Source organism: Lonchura striata, chromosome 2 (genome assembly GCF_046129695.1).
Source record: "Lonchura striata isolate bLonStr1 chromosome 2, bLonStr1.mat, whole genome shotgun sequence".
Taxonomy (NCBI): domain Eukaryota; kingdom Metazoa; phylum Chordata; class Aves; order Passeriformes; family Estrildidae; genus Lonchura; species Lonchura striata.
The window spans coordinates 26,684,429-26,698,716 of NC_134604.1; the positions used below are offsets into that span (position 1 = coordinate 26,684,429).

Genomic DNA, 14,288 nt, shown 5'->3' on the forward strand with positions numbered 1-14,288 from the left:
CCGGGAAAGAAAAAAAATAGTATTGGAGAAAGGGATGTAATAGGGAGGAGCAAGGCTGGATGTTTTTTTTTTTCCAAGTAGTCTTGGAGAACATCTGGGGTCCCTCTCAATGAGGAGGAGGGAGAAGAGATAAGAGGTCAAAACAATACAGTTATGTCTTAGGGATGCTGATATTTGCAAGTAGCAGAAAATCACTTATTAGCAGAGAACATCAGAGACTAATTACAGCTGCTGATTTCCCACTGCTAAGGAATGTAAGCTCACAATAGAATAGCTACAGCCACAGCCCCTGCGTTCCAGCAGTGCTGTCATAAGCTGTGGGAAATGCCAAGACCTTTACACTAGACTGTTGCCTTCCTTTTTATTCTCTCAAATGGAGGAATCACCACCACTGCCAGTGCTGTTTCATCAACAGAGGAGAAAATGGGCGACGAATGTGCAGAACACAGCTCACACCAAGCTGAATCACTTCAGCTCCTCAGACTGCCACTGTGTGTGCCACTGCCACAACAGAGAAGAGGAAACCTAACCAGACATCATTTTGGGCCTCCCCCAGCCCATTGTATACAAGGTTTGCATTTGTCCCACTAGAGGAGCCAATGGGCTTGTCCCATCTCCCAGCAGGAATTCTGCAGTTTGCTGCTCAGTGTAAGAAACAGTCGTGGAGCCTGTGGCTATAGGGACACACAGCAAGGCAGAGGGTGAGGAGCACAGCCAGAGGATAACAGTGCTGCCTGTCCTTCGCAGGATTTCAGCCACGAGGGTCCCATGGCCTCCCTCACAGAGCAAGCAGTTGGGTTCCCTTAGGACATACACCCCATCAAGAAAGGGTTTCCCTTGACTGGGGAAATAGAGCCCCCCAACATTTTCTATACCACTGCATTTTCCATACCACTGTAGCCAAACAGGTGGGCTGGGGAGGGTGTTTTCTAAGGGGCGCACAGCAGTAACCAGAATAGGACCTGCTCCATAGCAGACTGTCTAGAACTAGTGCTCTTCTAGGGGTGAGTCACAGGTATATGTCAATAAAATATATTGTTATAATGTGATTTTCTCCTTTTTTTCCTATCTGCGGCCTAGTCGCCTTCCTGTGACACTGCATTAACTAAGCAAAGGACTATACTTCCAAGTTCTGTTCATAAATTGCCACAGAGGCAAATGGACAAAATTATTCCAGCTGTATGCAACTGTAGTCAGCAGCAGATATGGCCCCAAGTCTGGCAGAGCCAGCAGAGCTGCAAGAGAGTGGTCTGGGGCTTAGTTTTCCTCACCAGAAGAAAGTCTTACCCAAGGTGCAGCTGCAAAATCGTAACGGCTGCTGAGGGGTGCAAGATGCAAAGGAAAAAAAGCCCACCTACATTCTCCCAGCAGGAGAATGTTGGCCGCGGCTGCTGAAATCTGCAGTGCTGACACTGGAGCAAGCCTTCCCAGGCACAGAGGGTGTGCCCCCCATGGCTGGAGCCATGCCAGTGCTCACACACGGCAGTGGGATGGGGGGACCACGAGCAAAACCTCCCTTGGCTGAAGGGTCGTGCAGGACAGACAGACTCCACCATGACCACATCTTCCTAACGCTCTGTCCCCCTCTCTACATCCCGCTGCTATTCGTGAATGAATTACCTCAATCCCTCTTAAGCAGTGTACTGACCAGGAAAAGGGCGTGGGGATTATTAATGGAAAAATCCTTGAGTCTTTCAGCCCTGCAGTGTGGCTACAATTACAAGGAAAACAGGATACCATGCAGCATATGGGGAGGAGGAAGCGAAAAGGAGCAGAAACTCTAATGACTTACAGGGATTAACTAGCAAGGAAGAACAAAGCACTGGTGGTAAATAGGCACAGCTGGCCCAAATGACCAGGAGAGAAACGAAGGCACGCAGTAGTGGTGTGCACAGGGCAGGCACAACATAGAGTGAAACAGCTGCTTCTTGGTGATCAAGGGCTTGTAGCTACGAGTGAATGAAACTGTGAGAGAACATTAAAGAGTAGAGAAAACCTCCTAAAACTGAAACATAGTATGGCACAGAATTGCCTTCTCAGGGAGAAGGTGGGAGGCAGGTTTCCTGGATACTCAAACTCCATCAGGAGATTGAACTGAATGGTTCTCCACTGAGACAAAGACAAAATCATCTCACTGACCTTCCCATGTCATTATCAGGTGATGCCTTTTAAGCCACAGAAAGATTCCCTGGAAGGGTTTGTTGTGTTAAAGGAAAGCATAAGTGCCAGCACTCACTACAGCAAGGGGCAACCACAACCAGCAGCTGGAGCTTAAATTGGATACTAAAGCATGTGGGAACAAAGGCCATTTGAAAATCATCCAGCTGAAAGATTTTCCAGTAGGAAAGTGTGCACGTCACAAAATCAAAATGTTTCACCAGAATGCATGGATTCTGTTCAATTTTTCAAACAAACATTCAAATACATTGTTTCTAGAAGATGAAATATATTTACTACTTTATCATTATTTTAAACATAATTAAACCTTTTGGAGAAATTTTATTTAGGAGTAGTTTCTCCTTTTTTATTCCAATTCTGGATGAAAGGAAGTCTTGTGGTAGGGGAAGATGGAGTACAGCACAGTGCAAAACAGGAACCAGCTCTAATGGACACTGAGTGCTATCATCAATGCCTGCCTAGTGTTTGCTCCTCTCTGTACACTTCTGAGGATGGCAGCACTGTTCCTTGCAAGCTGAAGCCCAGAATAATGCATGTGTTTCTTGTCAATGAATGAGAAAAAAGGAGGTGAGTGTCCTATGGTTTGCTTTTCAACCCTCAGGACACAGAAACCCCTCATTTGAAATCTTGCTTGTATGTCACGTCCCCCATTGTGAGGATAAAACCTCAGCACAGTCTCACAAAATGTGCTTTGCTTATGTCAGCAAAAATCTAAGCCCTCGGCAAGGAGTCAAGAATTAACAGAGGACAAGGATCATTCTCATCCCATAGGTGCAAAAAGAGAAACAGAAATTATTTGGCAGCCTGAGTCATGCACAGAGATAGTGGAAGACTCAAGGTTAAGCACCAGTTTTCTTTTGTCTCAATTCCTAGCAAACAGAAACTTACCTTTGTCAGAATCACTGACCCAGAAAGATGAGTTGAAAATCTCACACAAATGTGTTTTTCTGGAAGAGGATCAGTTTCCCCCAAGCTTCCACCAAACCAGAAAGAATCTCCCTAACCAAAGTTCTATCCTAAACCTGAACATACAGGCTAAAACCTCAGGAGATTGGAATCAGAGATCACTGATCAGATGGTCAGAGAAACGTTTAGATTTTTTGTTCTAGAAGTCCATTGTTGCCAAAAGATCAGACTTCAGTAGCCCTGATCTTGGGAATGTTTGGAATTGGTCCTGTGCTTTGTGGCTTGGTGTCACTTCTATAATTCTTTTCTTTTTTTTTTTTTCCTTTTGAATGGTTTTCTCATAACTGAATACCACAATAATAGCAAGACTGTATCAAGGGGTCATCTAGGGAGAAACTGCAATATTTCTGATCATTTCAGGGAAGGGAGGTTGGGGGTGGGTGAGGAGAGGCCTGAACTTCTTGCAAAAGATGCTTTTTCTGTTTACGTATCAGCTATACCACACTTTTTGCATTCCTCGTCCTCTGACTTCCTCCATCTCCTCAGCTACCTAGTTTTTCCTCTTTTTACCTGTCATTCTGATTTCACAGAGCACTCAGTTTTCAGCATAATTTTCTTTCCCTGGAATTCAGACTCAAACCCCACCTTTGGGACCTGGGTGGCGGTTTAAAATCCCTCCCCAGCAAAAAGGCACTTGGATCTGGCATTTACAATTCAGGCCCATATCTTCCAACTGCAGCTCTAAATTGCATCAAAGACTTTTGTTCCTAGCTTTTGTTCCCAGCTTTTGCTCCCTTCTCTGTTCCCTTGAAATGTCAGCAAACATGAAGGCTTTGTTGATGCCCTCAGGGTGGTCTGACCACTTCCCACGCCGGGCATGAGGATTGGCCAGCCATGGAGCACTCAGCAGTTCACTGGGTGTCTCCTCTAGGATGTTGTTCCTCACACCAAGGCAGTGGCCTGAAGCAGCAACATTGCCATGAAATCAACAGAAAACAAATCCACCTCCAGCTGCCCTGGCTGGCACAAGGACATGCAGACTGTTCCAAACCAGCAGCTGCTGATGCTACCAAGCACACAGGAAAACCATGCTGGGGGCTCAGGGCTCTCTTGGATATTGGGATGGACACTTGCCCCTTCAGACACATTCCCTGCTTTGTCTGGAGGAAGAGTCCAAATATATGCATTACTGCTGCCTCCTGAGCCAACTGACTGCAGAGCTGTCAGAACTCACATCTCATGACTGTTCTAGCTCTGCTGACTTCTGTCAAATCCAAGGGTATGTGTGTCAGGGTAGGGATAGGGTGGCCAGGCATATCCTGCCCCAGAGACCTCCTCAGGTGCCCCCAGGACTGCTCTGAGATGACCTGGGACCTTCCTGACCCATGTTGTTCCCTGTAAGATTGCAGGAGAGTCTATGCTGAGCCCAGCAGGCTCTGCCTGACCTCAGGGAACTGCCCATAAAATGTGTCTGCCTGCTGTCACAGTAGCCCAGGGCAAAGTTCTTGGAAGGAATGGGGAAAATCAGCTGAGGAAACTACCAACCACAGTCCATTTCTTTCTGCCCCATCACAGGAAACACTTTTAGCCAGCACTCCCCAGTAAGGGCTGCTCCTCAGCCCACCTGAAGTGTTTGTATCAAGGGGGATCGTCAGGACTTCCAGGGCTATTGTCCTGCTCTCTCTCTCTCTGCTTTGCCCACCAATATGCTGCAAAATTTTGGTCATGGCCTCTAAAATAACATATTTGGCTTCAGCCTGAGAAGCCTGAGCAATGCTGCTCTACTGCACTTTCCTGGGAAGCATTATGGTAAGGATGTGATCCAATTAAGGAATGAGCTGAGCCTCTTCCTGCTCTCTGCTCTGCATCTCTCAGGTTCAGTTGGTCTTTTCCTATCACAATGCTTTTTCTCACTCTTTATTATCCATTAATTTTCTTCAATTACAACAAAAAGTGACCCTGGCCAAAGAGGAATTTTGCTGTAAGTCTCACAAAAGATCATATTTGTCTGCAGCTTGGTTTCATTCAAGAAAGGTCATTCAAGTGCACTCAAAACAGACAATGCCTTGTCTCCAGGTCTCCAAAACCTCCTATGCAGACAGTGTCATTGACACTTTCAACTTGAGCACTCCTCTGATCCATATCCATCCTCACCAGGAGTTTCCCAGCAATCTGAGAAGTGTTCTAGGCCAACACACCATACTTCTCTTGGAGCTGACAGCACCACTGTCTTAAATGTCAACTGCAGCAAATTACAACAGTCTATCTTCTGTGGACAAATCCACCTAAAATTTTGTTCTTTTTTCATTCTTGGCATCAGTTGAGTTCCTCTGGTGCATTCTTTGGACTTCCTTGGAATTAATTAAAGGCTCACTCTGGTAGTAACAGGAAAAGTGTGGATGTTGAAGAAACGCTTTGTCACAAGAGAGATTTGCAAGTATGGCTATCACATAGAAATTGCCTTTGATCTACTGTTTCAGTAACCCAAATCATAAGCCCCTTTATGGCTGGGAGTACTTTCTGTATATTCAGAACTGAGTACTTCCATACCAGTTGGCTGCAGTATCCCAGACTTATACTAGTATCACTGAGGTCAGAGGCTGGCCCCATGCCATGCAGGCTGTGCCTCTGGAGGAGCTCAGTGGTAAAAGGCAGCATGCTGAAATGGAGGCAAGGAGTCAGAAGGCAACAAGGTGCTAGAGAAACCTTTCAGAGACACAGTAACAACATGAAGACACTCTTTTCCTGACAACATGAAAATCCCTTAAACTGCTTGTGTCCCACCGCAGGAGACTCTGTGTATGGAGTGCTTGAAAGGACACAGCGAGTGACGAGAGCCCCATGCTAGGGAAGGCTTGTGGCACAACATACAGACAAGGGGTATGCTCCTAACTGGATCCCTTGGTTTGTACAGTCCTGCTCCATCCAACTTTGCCACACTGTAGGATGTTCCATCTCTGCACATCCCCTTCTATTCCACAGCTCCATACACCAGAGGATGCCAGGCAGGGGACATTCAGTGAGACCAGCTGCACCTCTGGCCCACCCGAGCAGCAGACGAAAGGAGCTGCAGAGAAGCTACAAATCCATGAAGTGCAGATAAAGCTGCCAAGGTCTAAAGATCAGTGCCCTGGTACCCAAGGCACAGATGGCCCCATGTAGAGACTGGTTTCACACACAGCATTCAGGTCATCCCAGTTTCTAAGATGGCTCTGGGCAGTGATGTGAGACAGTTGTATGAATGCTACACATAATGCACTTCCCTTGGTCTGAAATGCTGGGCATGATGGCATGATTCAGCTGCATAACCTGGTTCATAAACCAGCTGGTTTTGCAGTGTGGAAGCAGATATTTGGGTGGATGATGTCCTGTTGGACTAGGAATGGAAGGGGAGATGGCAAAGCGGATGGGAGTCACAGTCAGGTGTACACAGGCAAGCTTGTCCTGCTCAAAGAAAACTAAGGAAAAGTTGCAAAAGATAGTGGTGTTTTCAGGAAATCCAGTTTTGAATCTGGCTTGCCTCACTCTGACCTGAGACTCCTTTATAAATTGCATCAGGAAGGCAGCACTGGCCAACAGAGCACAACAGCTAATCATAAAATGTGAAGAATATCTATTATGTGCTCAGCTAGTGACATTTTAAAGCCTATAATTTTTTGCATCTGCAGTCTCCTGGCCTGTAGTATTTATTCTCTTTTCCCTTGGAGCCAAGCTAGAGACAGACTCAGATAAAAATCCTGAGATGAACACCCTGTATTTCAGGGAAATTGAAGTCAGGCGTCTGTACTTCAAATTCAGCCCTGATCAGAGCAATCTGAGATGAATAAGTTCAAGAAATGAACAGGGCTTCAGAGAGGCATCTTCATCTCTAATTTTGGCTGAGACACAACAAAGGCTCCAGAGAGCTCAAGAGTGTAATCCAGCAGGCTCCTGAGATATGCAAAACTCAAATGCTACTCAAGTCAACTTTGTGGGCCTGTAGACCTTTTTAGACAACAGGCACAAGGTCTGTTTGTCTGACTTCAGGTTTTTTTGGCTAAATTTCTTCACTTTAGTTTGCTAGCCCTTGGGTAACATCTGTCCTCCTTTACACAAAAGCCTGGTGACTCCCGATAGGAACCTTTACAGAGGGTTTGAAAAAAAGCCATTGGAAAAATACAGATTCAGGAAACAGAAATGTTAAAACCTTGCTGATGCAAAAGCAAAAGCCATTGTGTGCACACAAATTTAGAAGCAGCAATGGCAAAAAACTTTGAAGGAAAACAGCAGTGATTTTTATTATTGCCTTATATGAGTTCAGAATGTTGCAAAGTTAAACAAAGCAATTACAAAGCTGTGTATTTAAGAATACCGAATGTTTCACAGTCTTCTTTGAGATGAATCAGGTATCCAAACATCTGGGGACTGCAACATCCATCAGGAAACACAGACAGATGAGACACATCAAGACAGGAAGGTTTAGGGCTGCCATCGGAGAGACAAGGAACAGCAGGAGATTCCTGCAGCTTCTTTTGGGTCAGAAATGTTAGTTCTACATGAATGTGTACACTAAACAAAAAGAGGAAGAAAAAGAGAGAGCTAAAAAAGGTTTTTGCAAGTTTCCTGCTGTTCTGTGTCTTTCTCACTTTGCTCTGATCTCTCTGTGCATGTCACTGGCTGGCAGGATGACTGCTTCCTGATTCATGATTTCATATTTAATTCTTTCTATATAAAGGGAATTTGAAGGAAATTATTACAAATAGTTTGGCCACACTGCATCAAGCCACTGGAAACTATTTCTTTATCCCTGACGTACTCTTTTTTCTTTTTCCTTCCTTTATTTTTTTTTTTCTCCTTTAAGGGAAAAGTTAGATGCTTTCCTAAACAGTTTCCAGGCTTGAGCTATTCACAGATTGCATGTGGAAGGCAAACACAGCCCAGGCCTGGAAGAAAGACTCTCTCATGCTGGTCACCCCAGTAGCTTGGGGCGTTGCAGGCGGTGTCCTCAGCAGTGTTTCCTTTCAGAGAGCTGTGGCTGCATGAAAATGCTTTGGGTGTAGCAATCCTGTGCTCATCCCACAGGCACTTCATGAAAGAGGCAACTGTTCCATGTTGGGAATTCAGAGAAACCTCTGGCCAGCAGTGGCTGCTGGAGGCACCCTGATTAAAGCCCCATTGTTTTGCCCACTCCAGCTAAACTGCTCCCTGATGAAGCCCCCGTCTGTCCAGTGGTTTGGGAAGAAGCAAATAAGTAAATAAAGTCGTTGCTGGGAATAACAAAGACTGGAGGAAGCAAGGAAAGAGGAAGCAACCAAAGAAAAAATCCTTTAATGTGCTACATTTCTCAAAGGCCTATGTCCAGGAATTGGGTTTCTGGACTGTGTTTCTTTTGCCTTTCTGACTCCTGGATCTTGCTGTACTAAGGGCTTTGAGACACTAACAAACACTTTGCAAACACAAGAAGGGGTGTTGCAGGAAAAGGGCGTTGAGATCAACTTAATCAAACTTCCTTACATTTTGATAGCTGCAGTGCTGCTGTACAAGTCCATCATCTCTTTGTCTTTGCAGTTCTCCACAGCCAGCACAGCTGAGCCACACACTTCAGGCCATGACCTTTATCCTGATTTTAGTACTTGGCTGATGTGTTTCAGAGGGAAGAAAACTCCAGGCTAAGTTCATATTCTTGCACAGGTGTGTCTCAAAGGGGGATGAACTGAAAGATCTAAAAGTAGGACCTTGCTGGAGACTGTAAAATCCAGAGGAGTTTTGATTCGTAGCACAGGCTTCCAAAGCAAAGAAAGCTGAAGCACTGCATCCTTCAGCAGGGGATGAAGATGAGCACATTTAAACATTAAGTATTGAGAGCTTAACCAAGCAAGGCAAAGCTGCTCTTATTCACATCCATAGACTTTGGAACTAGTCAGAGACTGAAGCTCATTTTTACATCAGTTAGGCGCCAAAAGGGGAATGAAAAAATGTAGTTAGCTGATGAAAAAAAAAGTGTCACTTGCAATGTAGTAACTCAATGCCATCTCCTTTGCACTTCATAAAACCAAGCTTGTTCCAAGGGCTGAAATGAGGCAGAAATTGTTCTTTTACCTCTTGCCCTGTCTCACTTTTGGGTAAATATCTTTACTTTTACTTTTGGGTAAAAAAGAGGAGTTTTGGATAAAAGAGTGGTCAACACTTTGAGCATGTTCCTGTCTATCCTTCAGCTGTCTGTAGCCAGAATGGTGTCTCTTCCTCTGTTCCACCCCACTAACAAAGCTGCCACTATTTTGGATTTTGTTCCCACTTACAGCCCTCTCTCTTCCACTATTCATTAGCAGTCTCCATTTGTTCCAGTACAGTCAGTTTTGCCCTCAGACTAGTTTTTCCTACCTCCACCTCCTCCCTTTCAAGCATATTGGAATTTCCTCACATGCTTTTCTCCATACTACTTTTGCCCTTTTTCCCTTTTCCTATCCATTTCCTCTGGTGTCCTTTTCCATTTCTCTGCCACACTTCTTTCCTCCTAGCTTTTTGTTTGGATGCATTATTATTATTACTTCTATCTATAAATTAAGGTTGGGCCTGGTCCCAAAGCCAGAATCAATTGAAGTTGCTGCAGGCAACTTGTAAGGGACAGTCCTATCCATGAGTCAGTAATGAACCCATCCCATGGTGTGCAAAGGCAAAGCTGTGTTATTGCATATTCTCCCTTCTAAATCAGAGACTATAAAATGAAGTCTTGCAGAAATTCTTTATAGAATTTTTTTTTATTATTATTATTTTTCTGCTTGGTTCCCTTTTTTTTTTTTTTTTTTTTTTTTGCAAGATTAGCAGAAGCAGCCTGGCCAAGTTCCAGTCTAGGGTAATCTCTTCTGCTATGTCAGATCTATGCTGCATTGTTTTTTCCATTCCCTAACCCCAGAGGTTAGATAGTAAATGGCTGTCATGTTCTCTTCAAAGCTAAATTGCCACGTATCAGGGCAGAAGCCTCACCAAGTCAGAACAGAGCACTCTGGGCATGTAATGTCACCCTGGTGCTCCTCACACCTCCCTCAGAGGCTCTTGGTATGGAACCTGCTGAGACAGGCAAGCTGGGTGAGCCCAATCCTTTGCTGCCCTCACTCTCACTCAATGTGTCCCTCCCCAGAGATGCAGAAGCCCACTTTTCAGTACTGGGTGATGAAAACAGCTAAAACTCTTCCCATTTAATAACAATAATGGGAACTTTGCACCAAAAATGAAGTTATACTAGCATCATTTAATCACTGATGAGGGAGGTAGGATGTGGAAAAAGAAGGAGTGCCCTAAGGTCTCTCATTGAGCCAGGCAGTGGCAGGAGCAGAGCTTGCCAAGGCCTGTGGCATGCCATGGATGTGACTCCTGCCACCTCCTTCACACGGTTCAAACTCCAATCTGAGCAGTTCAGCCTTCACTGGTGCACAAATGCTGGAATGCAGAGAAAAGGAAAAGGTGTGCTTTTAAGCTGCTTACATGTCCAGCAGGTCCCCAAACGAGATGAGGGACACAGGTAGCCAAGCCGAGGCTGCAAAATCTCCTTCCACACGAGAACACCCATGTTCCCTGGTAGCCACCAGCCTTGCCTCAGCACAGGGCATGAAATGGGCAGCACTGCCCAGGGCACACACGGAGCTCTTCCCAATATTTCAGGCAACTGCGCTGCTGGTAGCTCACAAAAGCACTCAGCCAAAACTGCTGACACGTGTCAAATTCCCCAAGCAGCATTACTGGGCCAGCCAAGGGAGTTTGAGGAGCCATCTGGCCAGGGACATGGAGCCCACGTGTCAGGGAGTGGCCTCTTGCTCCCAAGGATGGATAATTGGACATTGTTCAGCATCTGAATTGTCGCTCTGTTGGGCTGTGGGCTTGTCTGGTAGGGACGAGCTAATTACCATGCAAACTGCTGAGGGGAGGAGAGGGTCAGGGATGGCCCTCACCCTTCTTCTGCCCCACAACAAACAGGAGGGTTTTGTGTCCCCACAGTGCCCCGAAGCAGAGAGGAGAAAATGGGTGGGAAAGCAGAGGTGAAGGGAGAAACCTCTTGAACACGTCCCATTCAAACACAAACACGGGACCCCCTGCCAAATCTGGGAACAGATTTTCCTGCCATACACGGAGTTTTGTTTGCAGTCGGTTCCCTGGGAACCAGCAAGAAGCCATCAGAGTTGCCCAGAGATCTCAACAGCTCATGGTGCCACATTTTTTACCTTCCCTTCCTTCTCCCACACCAGCCAAGGTGCTGTTTTTCACCACCACAGCCCAGCCAAAGAGCTGAAGTTTCTGCAAAGACAGGGCTGCATCAAAAGTCCCAACCTCCACCCTGTCATCACCAAGGTAAAGTCAGCAGTGCTACTGCTGCCAGCCACTTTTCAAGGAGGCAGGACTGGGGAAAGGGATAGGAATAAGGCATGTTACAAGCTGCAATATCTTTCCTTAAGCACAAGAATTGATGTCAGGTGCACCTGCACTGTTCCTTGAATCGCAACTATTCAAAATCTTTTCATACCCTGCAAACACGTTCTGTCAAGAGGCAGGAACACATTTTTCTAATTTTTCCCATTCTCCAAAAGAAAACATGCACGTGTCTTTCCCCTTTTTCTACCAGAGTTCAATTAGATTTACTTCACAGGTATATAATGTTGCAAAGAAAAGCCTTGCAGTCACCCTTTGTCCATCTGCTAAATCCTTCCACCATCCTGCAGTGAGTTCAAATCTGTAGTAAGAGATGCATGAAAAATCCCAAACAGGGAACCATCATTAGGGCAGGGATAAGCCTCTAAAGCCCTTAGGATCCAGAGCTGTAGTTCACATCTGTTTAATGCCCAAGAGCTAACATCAATAATTTAATGAGTGCTTTACATCCTGAAATATTTCACAAACTGCAAAAACAAGACTCACTCCACCCACCTCTAGGCTGGGAGGTGGCAGCTGTTGAGCCAGGCAGAGCAGCACTACGTGACAGTTTAGGACACTGGATAAAAAAAAACAAATCCTAGCTCCAGCAGAAGTTGCGTCTGCAAAGGAAGAGACACAGCACAGCATGTGCATTTGTAAAATAGACCCTATGTTCTAGGAAAGAAAAAGATAAAACAGGGATTTTTTTTAAATATTGGGGTCCTTGTTTTAACATGTGCCCAAATGGCAACATTTCCCCAAATGCTGCCAAGACAGCAACTTGACAGAGCTGTTTCTACGCTTGCCATCTTCTGAATCACCCATCCCATTCCTGTAGCAGATTTTTTTGGGCCACTCCCATGCAAGCACTAACCAGACATAAAAACCTGCTTGGGGTGTAATTGCTGCAAGCGAGGCTTAGAGCAGAGCAGCGGCACACTTACTTGAGCTGCCATGCTGAGGGGGCCTCAGCAGCATCCAGTTAATCTTCTCAAATCTCATTATTGCAGCAGAGTGACAGATGGGTATTTTAGCAGGATAGAAATGAGGATAATTAGGACTCCTAGCCCTCCTTTGTGTTTGTCACATCAACTCCTCCCTGCCTCAAGCAGGTTTGTGAGCTGTGATGGAGGCTGCCTCTACCACTGTGTTCTGCCTGCCACCCCGAGGAGGACAGCAGGCACTGGGTCACCTAAACCCACCTGATCTACAGATGGGGCTGCAGGGGATTCCATTCCTTGTCTAGGTTCTGGCAAGTCTGGAGGGTGACCCTCAACTGAAGTTACTGGGATATAGAACTGAATTTCCTGGCTCAGCCCTTGCTTGTGGCTTTACACAGCGAACCTTAGACAGCAGTATGTAAGTCACTATCGAGCCAGGAGGGAAGAATGATGGACTCAATGGATCAAGAGCAGCTCTTCTCATTTACTGCTCCTAAGCCTGCCTTGGGCACAGAGCTTGATATATTGACTTTGGCAGCATGTGCATACTGCCATCCTGGCAATAAAGTTATCAAAATGGAGGGAGATGGGGAGAGTAGCACAGGTGGAGGTCAAAAAAAACCAAAAAACCAACTAAGTAGAGGGAACTGAAAACACTTGAGAGAAGGGAGAATCTTCCATGCTCCCTCTGCACCCCTGAGCCATCACCTCAGGCCAAACCCCACACTCTTCTTAGAGATTCCAGGACATTTGTTTTAACTTTTTTTTTTTTTCCTGCATTCCTCCTTGTTGTACTTCTGGTTTCCAGTCGGGACTGGAATGGAGAGAACAGGATTACAGAAGGAAGTCTGTTGCTCTATTTTTCTGGCTTGATTAGAAGCAGAAGATGCAATAAATCTCACAAGAGAGTTTGTTCTCATTTAGCCTCTCATGTATCTGAAATTACCTGACCAGAACAAGAGTAAGGAAAATGCACTACCAATTGGAGCACACTGAGAAGATAAAAACAGGAAAAGCAAAATGGTGAATCTCTTTCTCTCTCTGATTTTGCACAAAGCAAGTAAACAATTCAGGCCCACTGACAGCTTGTTTATTTCACACAAATTGCAGCACAGATGCAAGAACTCAATAAGGAAGCTCACCCTGCCTGATCACACCTCTGAACCTCCTGAGGTGTGACTGCCACCACCATCAGCAGCACCACAACAGGAGAAGAATAGAAAAATTAGCACCAGTTACATGTGCAACAAAGAGTTTTCCACATGCCGGATGGCTCTGCTGTTCTGCCAAGCTGCCTGTCTGCAACAGGACTGACAGTCACATTCACTGCTGAGATGGTAAATGCAGAATGCCAATGTATCAAAAATATCCCAGCTGAAATATCCAGCTGCAGATAAACACACACACACACACACACACCCTTCCTCTCAGTGTTCTGTCTGCTAAATCAGCATTTTTTGAGGAGCCAGTGAATATAGATGGTGAGTTCAGGCATAGATCCAGCCTGGATTCTCAGCCTTGCATCCCACGTGTATAGAAAATTTGTGAGCATGTTCAGCATCTTTCAGGTAAAAAGGCAGTATCAATGCTGGTGTGTTTAGTGAAATTTAAATGAAGTTTGTATTGGAGAAGTTGACCTGGTCTCCTGTCTGATGCTTTTCAGGAAATAAATTACACAACTTAGTTACATCAGGAATGTCTTCTGGCCATTTGGATGTTCAATCCCTATTCTAGAGATGGAGGTGTATCTCCTCTAACCATTTCCTCATGTGACAGTATCTAATGACACAACAAAACAAAATACATGCATGTTCCCAGATTGGCAAGAGCAAATAAAAGGCATGAGATTTAAAGTGAGTTTTGCATTTGGTTTGGCGTTTA

The 14,288-nt window shown here is 45.3% G+C and overlaps 1 protein-coding gene across 2 annotated transcripts in view; it reads right to left on the minus strand.

The window, feature by feature from the left end:
• The window catches only part of ARHGAP31 (Rho GTPase activating protein 31), a 69,538-nt gene that overhangs the window by 33,068 nt on the left and 22,182 nt on the right, over nt 1-14,288 (minus strand). The gene's annotated exons all lie outside the window — the stretch shown is intronic.